This window comes from Rana temporaria, chromosome 7 (assembly GCF_905171775.1).
Source record: "Rana temporaria chromosome 7, aRanTem1.1, whole genome shotgun sequence".
Lineage (NCBI taxonomy): Eukaryota > Metazoa > Chordata > Amphibia > Anura > Ranidae > Rana > Rana temporaria.
The window spans coordinates 34,127,106-34,146,228 of record NC_053495.1 but is presented as its reverse complement, the minus strand read 5'-3'; the positions used below and the strand labels follow the sequence as shown (position 1 = coordinate 34,146,228).

The 19,123-nt window shown below is 44.2% G+C and overlaps 1 protein-coding gene across 1 annotated transcript in view; it reads right to left on the bottom strand.

The window, feature by feature from the left end:
• The window catches only part of LOC120945208 (monocarboxylate transporter 2-like), a 79,297-nt gene extending 60,494 nt beyond the window's left edge, over positions 1-18,803 (bottom strand). The window contains exon 1 of the mRNA XM_040359195.1: positions 18,703-18,803. The gene's annotated coding sequence lies outside the window, so the exon portion shown is untranslated. The remainder of the gene's footprint in view (positions 1-18,702) is intronic.
• Positions 18,804-19,123: the final 320 nt, after the last annotated feature.

Genomic DNA, 19,123 nt, shown 5'->3' with positions numbered 1-19,123 from the left:
AAATGTATTAAAAAATGTTGCTTGTCTTGTAAAACGCTCTCAAACCAAGTTACCCATAAATCAAGGTTTTACTGTATAGGGGTTCAAGACCTCCTTCTTCCTGCTGGTGATCCATCTAGTGAAAAATAAAATCTATATAGATGAATCAGGACCTCCTTCCTCCTGCTGGTGATCTCAGCATTGATCCTGGGCATTGAAAGCAACTGGTAACCTACAAAACCCATTCCCAGGTTTGTGCCAGGGTGCAAAGTACAGTTTTCAGATAGTGATAAAGGGCCAGATTCACGTAGAAGTGCGGCGGCGTAACGTATCGTACGTATCGTATCCTGTCGGATCTTAGGGATATCTATGCGTAACTGATTCTATGGGCCAGATTCACGTAGATCAGCGGATCTATAGATCCGCTCGATCTACGTGATTTAAGATCCGCTCCCGCAAGTTTGGGAGGCAAGTGGGTAATTCACAAACCACTTACCTCCAAATTTGCGGCGGCGGATCGTAAAACCCCCGGCGGAATTCAAATTCCGCGGCTAGGGGGAGTGTACTATTTAAATCAGGCGCGTTCCCGCGCCGATTTAAATGCGCAAGCGCCGTCCGGGGAATTTCCCAGCGTGCATTGCTCCCACTGACGTCGCTAGGACGTCAGTGGTTTCGACGTGAGCGTGACTTGCGACGCGCGTGTTTGTGAATCGGCGTACGCAAACGACGTAAGAAAATTCAAACTCGACGCGGGAAAGACGGCTATACTTACTATTGGCTGCGCCTCATAGAAGCAGGGGTAAGTATACGCCGGAAAAGCCGCTACGGAAACGTCGTAAGAAGACTGCGTCGGGTCCGCGTACGTTCGTGAATTTGCGTATCTCGCTGATTTACATATTATTCAGCGGGAACGCCCCCGGCGACATTTTTAAATTGAAAATAAGATCCGACAGTGTAACACAGTGTAACACTGTCGGATCTTAGCCATATCTATGCGTAACTGATTCTATGAATCAGGCGCATAGATAGGACCAGTTTCAGGCAGTGTAAGTCAGAGATACGACGGTGTATCAGGAGATACACCGTCGTATCTCTTTGTGAATCTAGCCCTATGAATCAATCGCATAGATACTCTGGGCCAGATTCACAAAGAGATACGACGGTGTATCTCCTGATACACCGTCGTATCTCTGACTTACACTGCCTGAAACTGGTCCTATCTATGCGTCTGATTCATAGAATCAGTTACGCATAGATAGGGCTAGATCCGACAGTGTTACACTGTGTTACACTGTCGGATCTTATTTTCAATTTGAAAATGGCGCCGGGGGCGTTCCCGCTGATTTACGTTGAATAATATGTAAATCAGCGAGATACGCAAATTCACGAACGTACGCGGACCCGACGCAGTGTTCTTACAACGTTTCCGTAGCGGCTTTCCCGGCGTATACTTACCCCTGCTTCTATGAGGCACAGCCAATGTTAAGTATAGCCGTCGTTCCCGCGTCAAATGTTTTTCTTTTTACGTCGTTTGTGTAAGTCGTTCTCGAATACGGATGGACGTCATTTACGTAAGCGTCGAAACCACTGACGTCCTAGCGAAATTCCGCGGACGGCGCATGCTCATTTAAATCGGCGCGGGAACGTGCCTGATATAAATGCCTGATATAAATAGTACACTCCCCCTAGCCGCGGAATTTGAATTCCGCTGGGGGATTTACGATCCGCGGCCGCAAGTTTGGAGGTAAGTGGTTTGTGAATTACCCACTTGCCTCTCAAACTTGCGGGAGCGGATCTTAAATCAGGTAGATCGAGCGGATCTAAAGATCCGCTGATCTACGTGAATCTGGCCGGAGACGGAGTATCTCTGCTGTGAATCTGGCCCTAAGCACCCAAAGTTAAAAGAAACCTTTCACTTTGCTGTGTTCTCCCACCACCCTGGTTGTCTGTCAAAGCCTTTGGAAATAAATGCATATATGGAGAGCATCTGACATCTTCTTCCTTATTAACCACTTCATTACTGGGCACTTAAACCCCCTTCGTGCCCAGACCAATTTTCAGCTTTCAGTGCTGACACATTTTGAATGACAATTGCGCAGTCATACAACACTGTACCCAAATTATATTTTTATCATTTTTTCCCCACAAATAGAGCTTTCTTTTGGTGGTATTTGATCATCTCTGCGATTTTTATTTTTTGCGCTATAAACAAAAAAAGACAGAAAATTTGGAAAAAAACACAATATTTTTTACTTTTTGTTATAATAATATCCCAATTTTTTTTTTTATATTTTTTTTCTCGGTTTAGGCCGATACATATTCTTCTACATATTTTTGTTTAAAAAAATCGCAATAAGCGTATTTGATCGGTTTGCGCAAAAGTTATAGCACCTACAAAATAGGGGATAGATTTATTTTTTATCTTTTATTAGTAATGGCAGTGATCTGCGATTTTTATTTTGTCAGGCCTGTGATTTTGCTGCGGACGTATCGGACACTTTTGACACAAATTTGGGACCATTCACATTTATACAGCGATCAGTGCTATAAAAATGCACTAATTACTGTATAAATGTGACTGGCAGGGAAGGGGTTAACACTAGGGGGTGAGGAAGGGGTTAAATGTATTCCCTGGGTGTGTTCTAACTGTGTGGGGGGAGGGGACTGACTGGGGGAGGTGACCGATGCTGTGTCCCTATGTACAAGAGACACAGATCGGTCTCCTCACACACAGAGCTCCACGTCCCTGCTGTCACCGCCGATCGCGTGTACCCGGCGGGCATCGCGGCCACCACGTACACGCATCTGCTTCCCAGCGATGCGCCGGCACAGTGTTTACCCGCTGCACGCCCGGGTAATGCACAGAAAAAGACATTCAAAGACGTCCACTTGGCAATTGAGAGTCGCGCTGTGGACGTCTTTTGTCTATAGCGCGGATCTCAAGTGGTTAAAGCAGCCAATCAGGCTTGAACAGCACCCTGTGGGGTAGTAGAGATGTAATTAACCTGTGTAAGCTCCAACAGGGAGATTAGACTCAGGGCTGTGTGTGTGTAAGTAAGTATAAAGCCTGGTACACACGATTGGATTTTCCGCGGACAAAGCGTAGGACTTTTCTCCGTAGGGTGTTGGCCATTAACTTGTCTTGCATACAAACGGCAGAATTGTCGGTCAACAAACATGAAACTACGTGTTTTTTCAGCTCTTTATCGCCACTTTTTGGGCAACTTCTGCTAATGTTGTGTTATGGCGAGCATTGCTTCTGAGCATGCTTGTTTGTACTTTGGATTTTTTTCCGAAGGACTTCTGTACACACGCTCGGATAATCCGACAACTCACATGAGGACAATTTTAAAGCATGCTATCCAACATTTGTTGGTGGAAAATCCGACAACAATTGTCCGATGGAGCGTACAAACGGTCTGTTTTTCTGACAACAGCCATTTCATGCCGGATAATCCAATCGTGTGTACGAGGCTTTAGGCTCAATAACTCCTGTCACTTTGGCCTGAGTTGCCACCCAGGCTGCCATATACAGCAGTGTGAAAAGTCCTATTCCGGAACATGGCCAGGAATTTCTCTAGTGTTGAAATGTGCCATGAAATAGGTAGATGTAAGCAAGGATCAAAGAAATAATAAAGTCATGCCCTTTTTATCATCTTAATGTCAATAATCCTATCAACAAACGTTGATAAGCCAGTTCTGCAGGACAGGATACTGTTTGTCGTACTGAAGATTTCCAGTATAATCGGTACAGCTCTACACAATATTATCTGAGGGGCTGTTCCATAGCTCCCAACTGTCCCTGATTTTGAGGGACTGTCCCTGATTTGGAACAATGTCCCTCTTTAATCCTCATTTGTCCCTCATTTTTGTTCCCTGGTGCAGACCTTTGCATGTCTGCTGCTGGGTTACACCTCCTTTATAGGGCTTAACTTTACGCCGGATGTACAACTTACGTGCACCTCTCATAGCCTGCGTCGGGCGCACGCAGGTTCGTGAATCGCCGTATTTCCCTCGTTTGCATGTTTGAATGACTAATCAATGGGAGCGGCACCATGCTCCAAGCCTAAATGTACGCCCAGTCTACGCCGACGTAAGCAGGATATGTTGGCGGGGTGTAGCCTGGTTTTAGGCGCATCTCTGTTTGTGGGTCTTGCGCACAGATACGACGGCGCACATTTGCACTAACGTCTGTGTAACTTGTTATACGTCGGCGTAAGTGCTTTGTGAATCCGGGCCTGTATATACTCGAGTATAAGCTGAGTTTTTCAGCACATTTTTTTTTGTGCTGAAAATGCCCCCTCGGCTTATACTCGAATCACCTTTTTGCGCCTGGCAGACAAACGGGCAGCTTGATCAGGTATTACACACTGTGGGCCATATTCTGATACATTTCAGGCGGCGGAACGTATGTACTTTACGTTACGCCGCCGCAAGTTTAAGTGGCAAGTGCCGGATTCCCAAACCACTTACCTGTGAACTTGCGGCGGCATCGCGTAAAGTCCACCCGTGTAAGCCATCCTAATTCAAATGATCCAGGCAGGGGGCGTGGATCATTTAAATTAGGCGCGCTCCCGCGCCGATCGTAATGCGCATGCTCCGTCGGGTAAATTACCCGACTTGCATCGCGCTAAATGACGTCTCACGGACGTCATTTGTTTTGACTGTAACGTAAATGGCGTCCAGCGCCATTCACGGACGACTTACGTAAACGACGTTCAATTTTGAAATTTCGACGCGGGATCGACGGCCATACTTAACATTGAGTACGCCACCTAGGGGGCATCTTTATCTTTACGCCGCGTATCGCTTACGGAAACGACGTTAAAACACTACGGCGGGCAAGCGTACGTTCGAGAATCGGCGTGAGTAGTCATTTGCATATTCTACGCTGACCGCCACCTAGCGGTCAGCGTAAATATTGCAGCCTAAGATACAACGGCGCAGGCTGGTGTATCTTAGGCATGTTTAAGTGTATCTCATTTTGAGAATACACTTAAACATAGGAAAGGGACTTACGTAGGCGTATCTGTTGATACGCCTACGTAACTTGTTTAAGAATATGGCCCTCTATTACAAGCATGACTGAGACTGCAAGTTTGGATGGCTTAAATCAGGTTGGGTCCCCATCCAGAGACTGGCCACATCAATCACCTTGCAGGTGGACAGACAAGGAAAAGGCCACAGCCTTCTCCACATCAATCACCTTGCAGGTGGTCAGACAAGGAGAAGGCCATAGCTGCTGGAACCAGCAGCTATGATGGAGAAGGAGCGCACACACTTCTGATAAGAGTGGTTAAGCTGTGGATTGCTTTCCCATATGAAGCAGTAATGGCAAATACACCAATGAAATAATTACTTATAACTATGAACAGATATAATTACTAGGGGATAATATGCAGACATTTTTTTATCCAGGGAACCTATCAGAGGAAGGGGATGTAAAAGGTTTTCCGCTTATGTGGCAAAATTGTCAGTCATTGCCTTCCTGGGGACAAAACACATGGGAGTGGCTAAACCTGTTGGACACAAGTCTTTTTTTTCACCTATTAACTATGTAATGATATTTAATTAATATATACTTTGCATACATTTCAGGAATCAGGAAGTTGTTGTAACTGAATTCATAGGAAGCTACAGCACTACCGAGGAAAGACATTTCCCCATGCACAGCTGACTTCCTGTCAGTAATCCAACTGCAGACAACCAGCACACAAGTAATGTAAGCACGACGCAAAAGATCCCAAGTTCTGTGAAATAAAGAACCTTTTGTAGAATTTTTTTTATAGACTATTTCTTCCAGTATTTGTATTTTGGATTTTATAGTTTACTCTAGTTGCAATATTGTTCAACCATTCATCATGTAAGACTGAAGTGTAAATCCACTTAAACGTTGTTTTGTTTTTTGGGATAGACTGGGGAGGGGTTAGAACACCCTATTACAGTGATGGCGAACCTTGGCACCCCAGATGTTTTGGAACTACATTTCCCATGATGCTCCACTTCACTGCAGAGTGCATGAGCATCATGGGAAATGTAGTTCTAACACATCTGGAGTGCCAAGGTTCGCCATCACTGCCCTATTAGGTTACTACTATTCAGGATTCCATTAAAAAGATTTCCCTTCATTATCACTTTTTTTAAACACAGACATAAAAATAATAATAATAAATAATATTAATAATAATACATATACAGTGGATCCTCGGTTGAAGAGTAACTTGGTTTGAGAGCGGTTTGATTTGCGAGCAACTTGTTTTAAATAAAAAAATTAAAAATTCTGACTTGGTTTGCGAGTGTTGACTCGCAAGACTAGCAGAGTTCAAGCTAAATAGGCCTGCAGTACCTCATTTGGCTTGAGGTACGGGGGCGCAGAAGCCAAGCAGAGACGAAAATAGGCCTGCAGTACCTTATTTGGCCTGAGGTACGGGGGCACATGAGCCGAGAAAAGCTGAACATTGTCCTGCAGTACCTCATTTGGCCTGAGGTACGGGGGCGCAGGAAACAAGCCAAAGTGTCCTCTGACCTTTTCGGCGCTCTCTGGCGCACCCCACATCTGGCCGCATTCGGTATTGCATCCGATTGAAGTCAATGCGGAACTAATTATTTTCGTTTCCATCGACTTCAATGGGAAAACTCGCTTTGATATGCGAGTACTTTGGATTACGAGCATTCTCCTGGAACGGAAAATGCTCGTAATCTGAGGTTCAACTGTACACATTTGTTTTTTTAGTAAAGCAAGAGAAGAATGAAAGTTCTTGTGCATGGAGTTCAGCGTAAATGATCATTTTAAAACGCATGTGGCCATCTTAACTAGAAGTCAACTGATATATCGGCCGATTTTTGGCATTTTTTAATTAATCAGCATCAGCCAGATTGTGTTGCAAATTAGGCCGATACTTGCAAAGGACATCTGTAATAGAAGTCAATGCAAGTTGCCAGGAGTCTCCTCGTTGGAGCGACTCTCTCCTATCTGGGAAGCCTGCCAAGTCTGAGAACATCTCTGATAAAAGAAGCAAAGAAATACAATGTTTCTACTTATCAAAAGAATGAACTCTGGTGTGTAGAAGATCTCAGTTTAACCATTTAAAGACTAAGGGGCAGATCCACGTACAGCGGCGCATATTTGCGTAGGGCGTAGCGTATCTAAGATACACTACGCCGCCGTAACTTACTTTTTTTTTGGTATCCTCAAAGAATGCGCGCTGTAAGTTACGGCGGCGTAGTGTATCTTTGGCGGCATAAGGGCACGCAATTCAAATGGATGTGATGGGGGCGTGTTTTATGTAAATACGTCGTGACCCGACGTAAATTATGTTTTTTTTCAACTGCGCATGCGCCGTCCGTGGGGGTATCCCAGTGCGCATGCTCGAAATTAAACCGGAACAAGCCAATGTTTACGACGGTGATGTCATTCTACGCAAATCCCTATTCGCGAACGACTTATGCAAACGACGTAAAAAATTCAAAATTTGACGCGGGAACGACGGCCATACTTAACATAGGATACGCCTCATATAGCAGGGGTAACTATACGCCGGAAAAAGCCGAACGCAAACGACGTAAAAAAATGCGCTGGCCGTGTCCAAGGTGCCCGCGATGTCGGCCGCCCAAGGCCGATTCGTCGATTGTGGCAGGACCATTCTCATTAAGGGAAACAGGCAGTGGAGCCCTGCGGCTTCACTGCCCGTTTCCTACTGCGCATGCGCGAGTTGCGCAGCGCTTTGTGAATGGGCAAACCATCCTTTTTTTGGAGCCTATTTGGCTTTTTTTTTAGGGTGGACCTCCGCTTTAACAAGAGCCCCTAATAGCAGTAAAAGCCCAACAAGGGTTCTAATCCTTCACCCTTTTAACTAAAAGAAAAAACTGGTTTGGTCGGACATATATTTAATGGCTAAGAAAGCTTGGAAAAAATATACTTGTTCCCCATGAGCAATAGTTTACCCTATAAAAGATGACTCTTGTGAAACTCTGGCTGGAAATAAATAGAGATTCATGTGTACATGAACCCCTCTTATATTTAGTTTCAATGTGCCTTCCAAGTGTTTGTGCCAAATCATATAAGAGTTGAACCCGCTGTGACCGCACTGCAGCCTAGCCTGACCCGCACTCCTGCTGATCTGGTCACATTACACACTGATCCACATTACAGCTGTCTGTCACATGTTCAGTATAAAAGCTTCCAATAAAACATAATAAACTCTGACTGCAGTGAGGCTATAAAAATAAATTTCATTAGCTAAAGCTAAACTCCCGACAAAAAAACTTTTATGTAACTCTATTCCTCAATAGCCGCAAAGGTTTTGCACCAAAAACCTTTGCAAATCCAAATAGTACCTTGTAAGGCCAGGTTCACACCTATGCGAATTGAGTGCGGTTTAAACCGCATCTAATTCGCAGGACATTTCAAAATACATTGTTTTCAATGAGGCTGGTTCACATATGTGCGATGCATCCGCACTGCGTATTGCCTCCAAACCGCATGCGGTTTTTATGTCTTGCGGTGCGAATTCAGTCCCATTATCTTCTATGGGTACGCATCTAATTCGCACGTGTTCAGTTCTCTGCAGGAGTTTCTCTCATTCAGCTCAATACAATTCTCCCCCACTCTCCTCTCACCCGGAAGTTCTCCCAGGTCTCCAAATTCGCACCTGATCTGCAGCTAAACCGCAGTTGATCTGCAGAACACCCTCTAGAGAAATCTGCAACGACAACGCAGCTCAAAAAAGCAACGCACTAGTGTGATTCCGGCCTAAAAGTAGCCATGACATCATCACTGTGCCATACTGTGCAGAGAGAAGAGCTGTGGGAGGGACTTAGCAGGCTCCACCCACTGCATTATGCCTGTAGAAAGGTACAGGAGTGGGCGGAGACAAGACTAGTCATCCTGTACAGGGAGAGAGAGCAGTAATGAAAGGTCTTTACTACAGGAAACTCCTACTTAGAGGTGAAGTCTCACACTGGATTACTTTACAGATTATTATTATAAATATACAGGGCTAGATTCAGAGAGAATTTACGCCGGAACGAGGGATAGAGAGTATTAGGATGATTATAGACAATCATAACCTAGACCAGCAATTCTTAATTTGGGTTCTGTGGAACCTTAGGGTTCCTCCAGAGGTTGCTAGAGGTTCATTGAGCTGCGGCTGGTTAACCTCCCATGGTGCCTGCATAGCTATGGGGACCACATCACTTGACAGAGCCAGATGCATGATGCCAATGAGCCTTTTTGGCCACCTGTAAGGGTGGCATTCTGACCACCACTGTAGAGGGGCATTATCCCCACTAGCCACCAATGTAAGGGGCATTCTTCCCAAATAAGACAGTGCCCTCAGACCTAAAAATTATTTTAAAAGTTCCTCTGTGGTAAAAAAATTGAGAAAGACTGGTCTAGAACACAGATTTCCAAACCTCAGAATGAATGTGGGCCACACCCAGGCCAATGCAAGATTTTATACAGCCCCCAGTGAGAGCCGGTTTACACAGGGGTGACTCGTCAGGCGACTTAGTCGCCTGACAAGTCGCGCTCCGCTCTGTACTATGGAACCGTTCTAATAGGAACGGCTCAAGTCGCTCTGACTTAGAAAAAGGTTCCTGTACTACTTTGGGACGACATCAGGGCGAATTGCATTGACTTCAATACAGAAGTAATTTTGAAAGTCGTCTCCGAAGTCGTGGGCAGATCGCCTTGCCGAGTTGCTCGGCAAGTCGTGCTGCCCCAGTGTGAACCGGCTCTTAGGGTCATTGACAATGGGTGTGGATTAAGGTCAGCAGAGGCTGCTTCTGATGTAAGGGCGGACTCTGGGGGGATTATATTTGGCCTGTAAATATCTGTAAAATATACAACGTGGCCCTCTTACTGAAGTGTTTGTAGACCCCTGGTCTAGAGTAACAGACGCAGGAAATGAATAAAGAGAAAGAGAGAGGTGAGGGAAAAGTGGTCACAATCTGGGGAAGAAGGGGTGAAGTGAGTTGTGGGAGGGGATAAATGGGGGGGGGGGGTGGCCCATGTTAGGCCGACCAAAGACAGTTTGAATCTCAACCGATTTTGCACGAACGAGCCGAGATTCAAACCATGTATAGGCAGGTTGAATGTTCCAAGTTGATTGATCAATCAACTTGGGTACAACAAGCCTGCCAGGTTTTGCCAGATTATGGCTAGTGGCTGGTATAGCCGCTAGCCATAATCACTGTCTTCTCCCGGCAAGGACAGTTTACCCCCCCTCTGAAGAATACAATGGCTAGGCACTGACTGTGGTGGCAGGAAAGAAATTTGCTCCATGTATTTAGGGTTTCATCTTTACCTAAAGGCTAGCAGAACAAAAGTCCACTACTATTGTACTATTTAAAGGGGGTTTTCACTTCCACCAACACAGTAGGACATCGTTTGCCCAGCTGATTAGTAGCTATTGTTTGGGTCTCTCCACAATTATCATTAGTTTTTCAAGACCCCATTGTTTACTCTGAATTTGTCAGACAAAGCAAATGCATACATGTCAACAGTCCCGATTTTCCCGGGACATTTACAGGATTTAGACCCTTGTCTCGTTTTTACGTTGTCCTGGGAAAAATCATGGGAAATTGGCATTTGTCCAGACTCCCGGAGAGCTAGAGGTTCAGGGTCGGTACTGGTGATGATCAAAAGGCAGAGCCCAGCTGGCTGCCAATAGAAATGGAGCTGACGACAACCTCCCACCCCCACGGCCTGCTGTCGGTCTGTGACTTGTTGTTGGAAAGGCCACAGGGTCAGGGGTTGGCCGTACGTAGCTACATTTCTACTAGCAGCTTCCTGGGCTCTGCCTCTTGTTTCTTCCCCTCAGCACAGGCTCAGCCTCCACAAGAGCTGGCCTTCTCTAATGGCGGCAGAGATCAAATCATGCTTTACCCAATGAGAGGCAGAGCCAAGAGACTTCGGGGGCACCTGATGTAAGGAGGGACTCCACTTGGAATGCCTGGTGTAAGGAGGGACTCTACTGGGGCACTTGATGTAATAAGGGACTCTACTGGGGGCATCTGATGTAAGGAGGGACTCTGCTGGGAATGCCTAATGTAAGGAATAGGGATGAGCCGAACACCCCCCTGTTCGGTTTCGCACCAGAACCTTCGAACGGACCGAACGTTTGCGCGAACATTTAGAACCCCATTGACGTCTATGGGACTCGGACGTTCGAATTTAAAAGTGCTAATTTTAAAGCCTAATATGCAAGTTATTGTTGTAAAACGTCTTTGAGAACCTGGGTCTTGCCCCAGGGAACATGTATCAATGGTTGTTTTTTCAGGAGCAGTGATTTTAATAATGCTTAAATAAAAAAATTTAAAATATGAAAAATTCCTTTAAATATTGTACCTGCTGGGTGTCTATAGTATGCCTGTGAAAACATCTTTGAGAACCCGGGTCTTTCCCCAGGGAACATGTATCAATGGAAAAAAAGTTTTAAAAACGGTTGCTTTTTTCAGGACTCCTCAGAAGGCGCCTCAGAAGACGTCATTACGAAACACGCGTCAGGCGGTGTTGCGCATTACGTCACTTCCGGGTAAGCGCCAGGTGGAACGCAGCTGGAATGCACGCTGCAATCCCCAGTACAGGCGCCCATTTCCTATACCCGGCCAGCTATTCTTATGAGCCTGACTGTTTCAAACAGCTACAGCTTTGCTAGCTTTTTTTTTGTTACATTTTTAGTAACATTTTTATCAAGATGCACTGAGAATACACAGTGTTGTATTATTATATTTTAAAGTGTTTGGCACTCTGTGGCCACAATTAAATCCTATTTGAGTACTACACTATGGGAGCCGAATCTTTTTTTCTCTGAGGGACTGCCTTTATAATTGGCGCTGGAAAGACCCTTACGCGGACGGATCCTGACTTGGAGAGGAGAGATCTGGAGCAGTGGTAACCTGGGATACCTATACTACATGCTGTATACCCCTGGCGGGGAGTTGGATCTGGTGAGTGGGGACCCTTGTGGGGGAGCACCGGGACCACCGCGAATATACCATCTGTGGTATAGAAACACCTTCCCTCACTGCAAGACTCTGCATCGCTATAGTCCTGATTGGAATTAACAGAACTCCTCTACTAGAGACTGTTGGTTCTTCTCATGCGATTTCTCTTATGGCGATTTTACGCTTGCATATAGCCTTGGAGGCTGTGATTGGATTATATTATATATTTTATATATATTTTTTCTGACCACTATTTTTGGTTTTCATTTGCACACAGCTTATTGGTAATAGCTGCCACTGTTAATTAGACTGTCACTGTGGGTGGGAGTGTGTTTGGCAGGTCTGCATACACTAGGTTGTTACAGGCTCTTACTATTATCACACCATATATGCACATATTTGCTTGTATCATTGGTATTTGATGTGGAGGTTCACACACTTATGTCATTATTTTATTATTATTTTTTATTTTGATGTGGAGTATTACACATTGAATAAATTGATTTACATATATATATTAATTTCTACTAGTAGCTCACTCTTACTGGATCCCCTAGGTGGGGCCCTCTTGTGGTTTAGGGAGTAAGGTATAGGCAGCGCCATCACCCCCAATTCTTTACTTTTACCAAAAATCCTTTTTATGTTTATTTATTTTTTTATTTGTTTATTTGTATTGTTTTCTGTAAAAGAAAAAAAATGATACAATATACCAGTCCCGAATAAAACTTTTACACATGATGGCCAGCAAAATATTACTCTCAAGAGACATTTAATAAAAGAAAGTAATTTTGTATTATATATTGTCTTATTATTATTATATATATATAATTTTTTTATAATATGTTATATCATTTTTGTATGGAGGGGCTCCTTCTGTCAGGGGGCTCAGGGCAGTTGTCCTTTTTGCCCCCTACTAAATTCAGCACTGGGTGCCAGAACTGAGTTCCCCCCGCAATTACCGCTGAAAAAAAGCCCTGCTCTCAAGTATGCACAGGGGCTAAAACACTGTGGGCTGGATTCAGATACAATGGTGTATCTATCCGCCCGGCGTAACGTATCTCAGATAAGTTTTGCCGCCGTAATTTAGGGCGCAAGTTCCGTATTCAGAAACAACTTGCGCCCTTAGTTACGGCGGCGTAACGTATGTGTGTCGGCGTAAGCCCGCCTAATTCAAATGTGGATGATGTGGGCGTGTTTTATGTATATTAAATGTGACCCCGCGTATTTGACGTTTTTTTACGTGAAAAAATCCCAGTGCGCATGTTTGAAATTCCGCCGAAAATCGTCATTGCTTTCGACGTGAACGTAAATTACATCCAGCCCTATTCGCGAACGACTTACGCAAACGACGTCAAATTTTCAAAACTCGACGCGGGAACGACGGCCATACTTAACATAGGATACGCCTCATATAGCAGGGGTAACTATACGAGGAAAAAAGCCTAACGTAAACGACGTAAAAAAATGCGCCGGTCGGACGTACGTTTCTGAATCGGTGTATATACCTAATTAGCATATTCCTTGCGTAAATATACGGAAGCGCCACCTAGCGGCCAGCGTAATTATGCAGCCTAAGATACGACGGTGTAAGACACTTACGCCGGTCGGATCGTAGGGAAATCTATGCGTAACTGATTCTATGAATCAGGCGCATAGATACGACCCCGCACACTCAGAGATACGACGGCGTATCTGGAGATACGCCGTCGTATCTCCTTTATGGGCCAGATTCACAAAGAGATACGACGGTGTATCTACAGATACACCATCGTATCTCAGACGTAAACTGGTCCTATCTATGCGCCTGATTCATAGAATCAGATACGCATAGATAGGACTAAGATCTGACAGTGTTACACTGTGTTACACTGTCGGGTCTTTTTTCAATTTAAAAATGGCGCCGGGGCGTTCCCGCTGATTTACGATAAATAATATGTAAATCAGCGAGATACGCAAATTCACGAACGTACGCGGACCCGTCGCAGTGTTCTTACGTCGTTTCCGTAGCGGCTTTCCCGTCGTATACTTACCCCTGCTTTCATCAGGCGCAGCCAATGTTAAGTATAGCCGGCGTTCCCGTGTCGAATTTGAATTTTCCAACGTCGTTTGCGTACGCCGATTCACGAACACGCGCGTCGCAAGTCCCGCTCACGTCGAAACCACTGACGTCCTAGTGACGTCAGTGGGAGCAATGCACGCCGGGAAATTCCCCGGACGGCGCATGCGCATTTAAATCGGCGCGGAACGCGCCTGATTTAAATAGTACACTCCCCTAGCCGCGGAATTTGAATTCCGCCGGGGGATTTAGGATCCGCCGTCGCAAGTTTGGAGGTAAGTGGTTTGTGAATTAGCCACTTGCCTCCTAAACTTGCGGGAGCAGATCTTAATTCACGTAGATCGAGCGGATCTATAAATCCGCTGCACTACGTGAATCTGGCCCCATGAGTCTAGCCCAAAAGGTGTAAATGGAAGGTCACAAAGCACTCTACAAACAATAATAAATATCAACACAATATTAAGGAAAACTATTAAAAACATTACCAGGCAATCGTAGTATTCTAAAACATCAAGAGGATCATAGATTTCCTCAAATATAAACCAAACACAGGACACATGGGGCACACACCAGGCACACACCGGACACACACAGGGCATGCATGGGGCATGCACGGGGCACACACGGGTGATGGTTCACATTGTGAATGCACCACTGAAATCAACCGTGATCTCCCAAAATGAATAACTATCAATTAGCAACTGATCGCTGCACATAAGGAACAATGGCGTATAAATATGCAAAAAATAAGATTGGTTAAACCAACAATTGCTTTTTTACCACTACTATTCCTTTATACTGACTTTGAAATGTACAAATGCAGCAGTTTAGAAATGGGATGAAAGGTTTAACACTGTAAAACCCTTTTTTGTAGACAAATAGTGCGTTTTAATACAGGTATAATGAGGGGAAAATGAAGAGGAAAGAGGGACAGAGGGACACTGTTCCAAATCAGGGACAGTCCCTCCTTGCATGTGATTGGGTACTCTTTGCTAAGTGAAGCTTTAACTCATTTACTAAGCTCTGGAACAACAGCACTTTGCAAAGTGCACAATCTATTTGCCTTAACTGGGTTCAAACTGGTGCAATCACAGACATCACATGTGATTCGCATGCAGATCACACGTGATGTCTGTGCGATGCAAATTCAGCCATACAAACTGTATGGCTGAAATTGCATCGCATTCGCCCCAAAAATGCTGCAGGACCCTGTTTCTGGTCTGCACTGGAATTGGATCGAATGGGTTTTCATCACCTTTACATTAACGCCTGCAGCGGTTCGCAGATGTCAGTGTGAATCTCTGGTGATTCTGGAATCCGCACAGGAATCGCGCTGGTTCCCGCATCGCACAAGTGTGAACCCAGCCTTAGTAAATACACCCCAGCGTGTCACTTGAAGTTGGTAGCTTGCAAAAGTGCATGAGCCTCTTTTGGAATTGCGCATCTTGGCCCCCAAGAAATCTGCTGGGAACGCCTAAAAAAAAGCGCAGAAAACATGCAAAAATACAGTAGCTACCTTTCTATTGATTAAAAATAAAAACACCCAAGCCTGAAATGCATGCAAAAAATGACTGTACAAATGCATTAAAAAAGATGCTCAAAAAAACAACAAAGACGCTCCTTAACAGTGAATGGGGCTCATTCGCACAAGCTGCGTTCAGCATTGTTGCCGAATTAAGGCCCAATGTAAGGAGAAGACAATGTACCTCGAGTCCTATGAGTTCACACTGCTGGGCTTCTGTAAAAAAATAAAAAAGTATCTTTGCGCAGTGACGCGCTGTAACTCATCGCAATGCGATCCGAATATCGTTCGAAAAATGTCGTCCGAGGAAGAATCGTACGATAATCGGATCGTTAGTGCAGAGATTTTGAGAGCCGATCAGGACAGTTCTTCCGATATTATTTTATCGAACATGCACCAAAATTTTTCTCGTACGATAGCTAATCGTACGATTTTTGTTTAGTCAGTACAGTTGTCTTCCGAAAATACAACACAAATACATTACAACTAGTGTTGAGCAGAATATGCCATATTCGATTTCGCGATATATCTCGAATATATATTCGAATATTCGAGATATATTCGCTAAATTCGAATATTCGTGATATTTTATCGAAAGTAAATGATTGCGATTTTTCGCTATTGCGAATGCGAAAATAATTGCGATTTTTTGATAACTGCGGTAGGAGCACTCTGATTGGCTCAGAATATTCGTGATATTTTATCGAAATATCGCAACATGCGAATGCGATATTTATTGCGCAATTTCGAGAAATGCTGGAGGAGCGCTCTGATTGGCTCAGAATATTCGTGATATTTTATCGAAATATCGCAACATGCGAATGCGATATTTATTGCGCAATTTCGAGAAATGCTGTAGGAGCACTCTGATTGGCTCAGAATATTCGTGATATTTTACAATACAAAATAATTGCGAATATTCGGCAAATGCGGAAGGAGCACTCTGATTGGCTCAGAATATTCTTGATATTTTACAATACAAAATAATTGCGAATATTCGGCAAATGCAGAAGGAGCACTCTGATTGGCTCAGAATATTCTTGATATTTTACAATACAAAATAATTGCGAATATTCGGCAAATGCAGAAGGAGCACTCTGATTGGCTCAGAATATTCGTGATATTTTACAATAGAAAATAAAAAGTGTTTTGCATTGGTGGTGATTCTTTCCTCTATCCATCTGTCACAGCCGTTTGTCAATCAAACACCTTGAAGATTGAACACGTTCATGCTGCATGCTTTGGACTTTTTTTCACTTCACATATCAAAGACATTTTTATGAAAGATTATTTTTCTATTATTGGGACTATATTTCTTTATATATTTGTTTCACTGTGTATTTCACAAGTTATTTGCGCTTGCTTATTTTATAATTTGCCCACATGTCTTGTCACTAGACATATTTTTTATTCTTGTAGAGCGACTCCATTTTCTGTCTTGTATTAATTTATGTTGTATAACATTTTTGAGTTGCTGCTGTATTCTCCCCTTTTTTAAAGGTATGCGCAATTTTTTCCTTCTTACAAAAAATAATAATATCAAACATACAAATATTCAAAACATACACATACACAAAGCCCCCCCCTTTTGCATCAGAGACAATCAGAGTTCTCCTACCACAGTTATCGAAAATTCGCAATCATTTTCGCATTCGCAATAGCGAAAAATCGCAATTTTTTTTTTTTCAATTTGGCAACATAAAAGGATCGCCTCAGCTTAGCTACTCGGCCCAGGGTCTCTAATCATACCAGCAATGCTTTTAGACGTCGATAGGATGTGATCTGTTTTAAAAATCAAATTGAAAAAATGCGAATATTCGGAATTGCGAATATTCACCGCGAAATTCGAAATATAGCGCGATTTCTCGAATATGCTATATTCGAGTCGAATATTCGCAATGCGAATATTCGTGAGCAACACTAATTACAACACATGACATCACTTCCGATTATTTTTTTCTGCCGTACTTTCGTGACTTTAGTAACCTATTTAATTTCTACTTGCGACTAGTAAACGAAAAAAGTCGGACGATCTGTCAGATCGTGTGTACGGGGCATTACATACAGCCAGAAAAAAAGCAAACAGTGGGCTAAATTCAGAGACAGTTACGCCGGCGTATCAGTAGATACGCCGTCAAAACTCTGAATCTACGCCGTCGTAAATTTAAGCGTATTCTGGAAACCAGATCCGCTTAAAGTAGGCTAAGATACGAGCGGCGTAAGTCTCCTACGCTGTCGTATCTTAGGGTGCATATTTACGCTGGCCGCTAGGTGGCGCTTCCGTCGATTTCAGCGTAGAACATGCAAATGAGCTGGATACGCCGATTCAGAAACGTACGTGCGCCCGGCGGATTTTTTTACGTCATTTGCGTAAGGCTTTTTCCGGCGTAACGTTACTCCTGCTTCTATGAGGCGTAGCCAATGTTAAGTATGGACGTCGGGCCAGCATCGAATTTTGCGTCGTTTACGTTGTTTATGTAAGTCATTCGCGAATAGGGCTTTGCGTAAATTACATCCACGTCGAAAGCATTGACTATTTGCGACGTGATTAGGAGCATGCGCACTGGGATACGTTCACGGACGGCGCATGCGCCATTCGTGAGAAACGTCATTTACGTGGGGTCATGTTTTATTTGCATAAAACACGCCCACCTCTTGACAATTTGAATTTGGCGCGCTTACGCCGGCAGATTTACGCTATGCCGCCGCAACTTACGATGCAAGTGCTTTCTGAATACTGCACTTGCCTCTCTAAATTGCAACGGCGTAGCGTAAATAACATACGCTACGCCCGCACAAATTTACGTCGCCCTACCTGAATCTAGCCCAATGTGTTTAACGTTGCACGGAAGCGTGCATTTACAGCGCATACCTGCGTGTGTTATGCACACATTAACGTGCGCTGTGTGATGTAAATGAGCCCCAAGCGCTCTAGGATACGGGTTTCTTTCTTTTCTGGTAGCTGCCAGCTTTCTAGTAGAATATGAAGGGACAGAAATATTGGGCATCCCGGTGCTGAGGATCACTAATACATTGTAATATTTGAGGATCAGTATAGGTGATAGGTGTGATGTCCCATGTCCCAGCATGGTCCCAGCATGGTCCCTGCTCATCCCTAAATGCCCTCAACGCTGCCATCCCACCGGGCACAAACTTTAAATCAGCAGAAAGTTCAGCCTGGGCTCCGCTCACTCACCCTGTCCTGGATGACGTGGAGATCCCAGCAGAAGAGAACTGGAAGTGAGAAGCAGAGGGAGAGGGAAAATACTTTTGAACAGAGCCCTTATCTGGGAGAGGAGAAGGCAGGATGCAGGGAGGAGTCTGGGACAGTCACACCACAATGAGTACAGTATGGGTGCCTCTGATCACCTGGGGGTTGGCTGCAAAACTTTTATTTAAATGGGACCAGCTCTACCTGATTGGCCACAGAATAGATTAAAACAGCTGGAAAGAGGAGCTGTGTATGCCTCGGGGAACTCTGCAGAACTCAGCTGCTGCAGCACCTCTTAGAAAGCAGAGGTTAGCTAGCATTGCATAGAAAATGATGTGAGAAAGATGAATTCCACTTTTTGCAACAAAATAATAAATCCACCCAGATTGATTACTAGGGTTGTCCC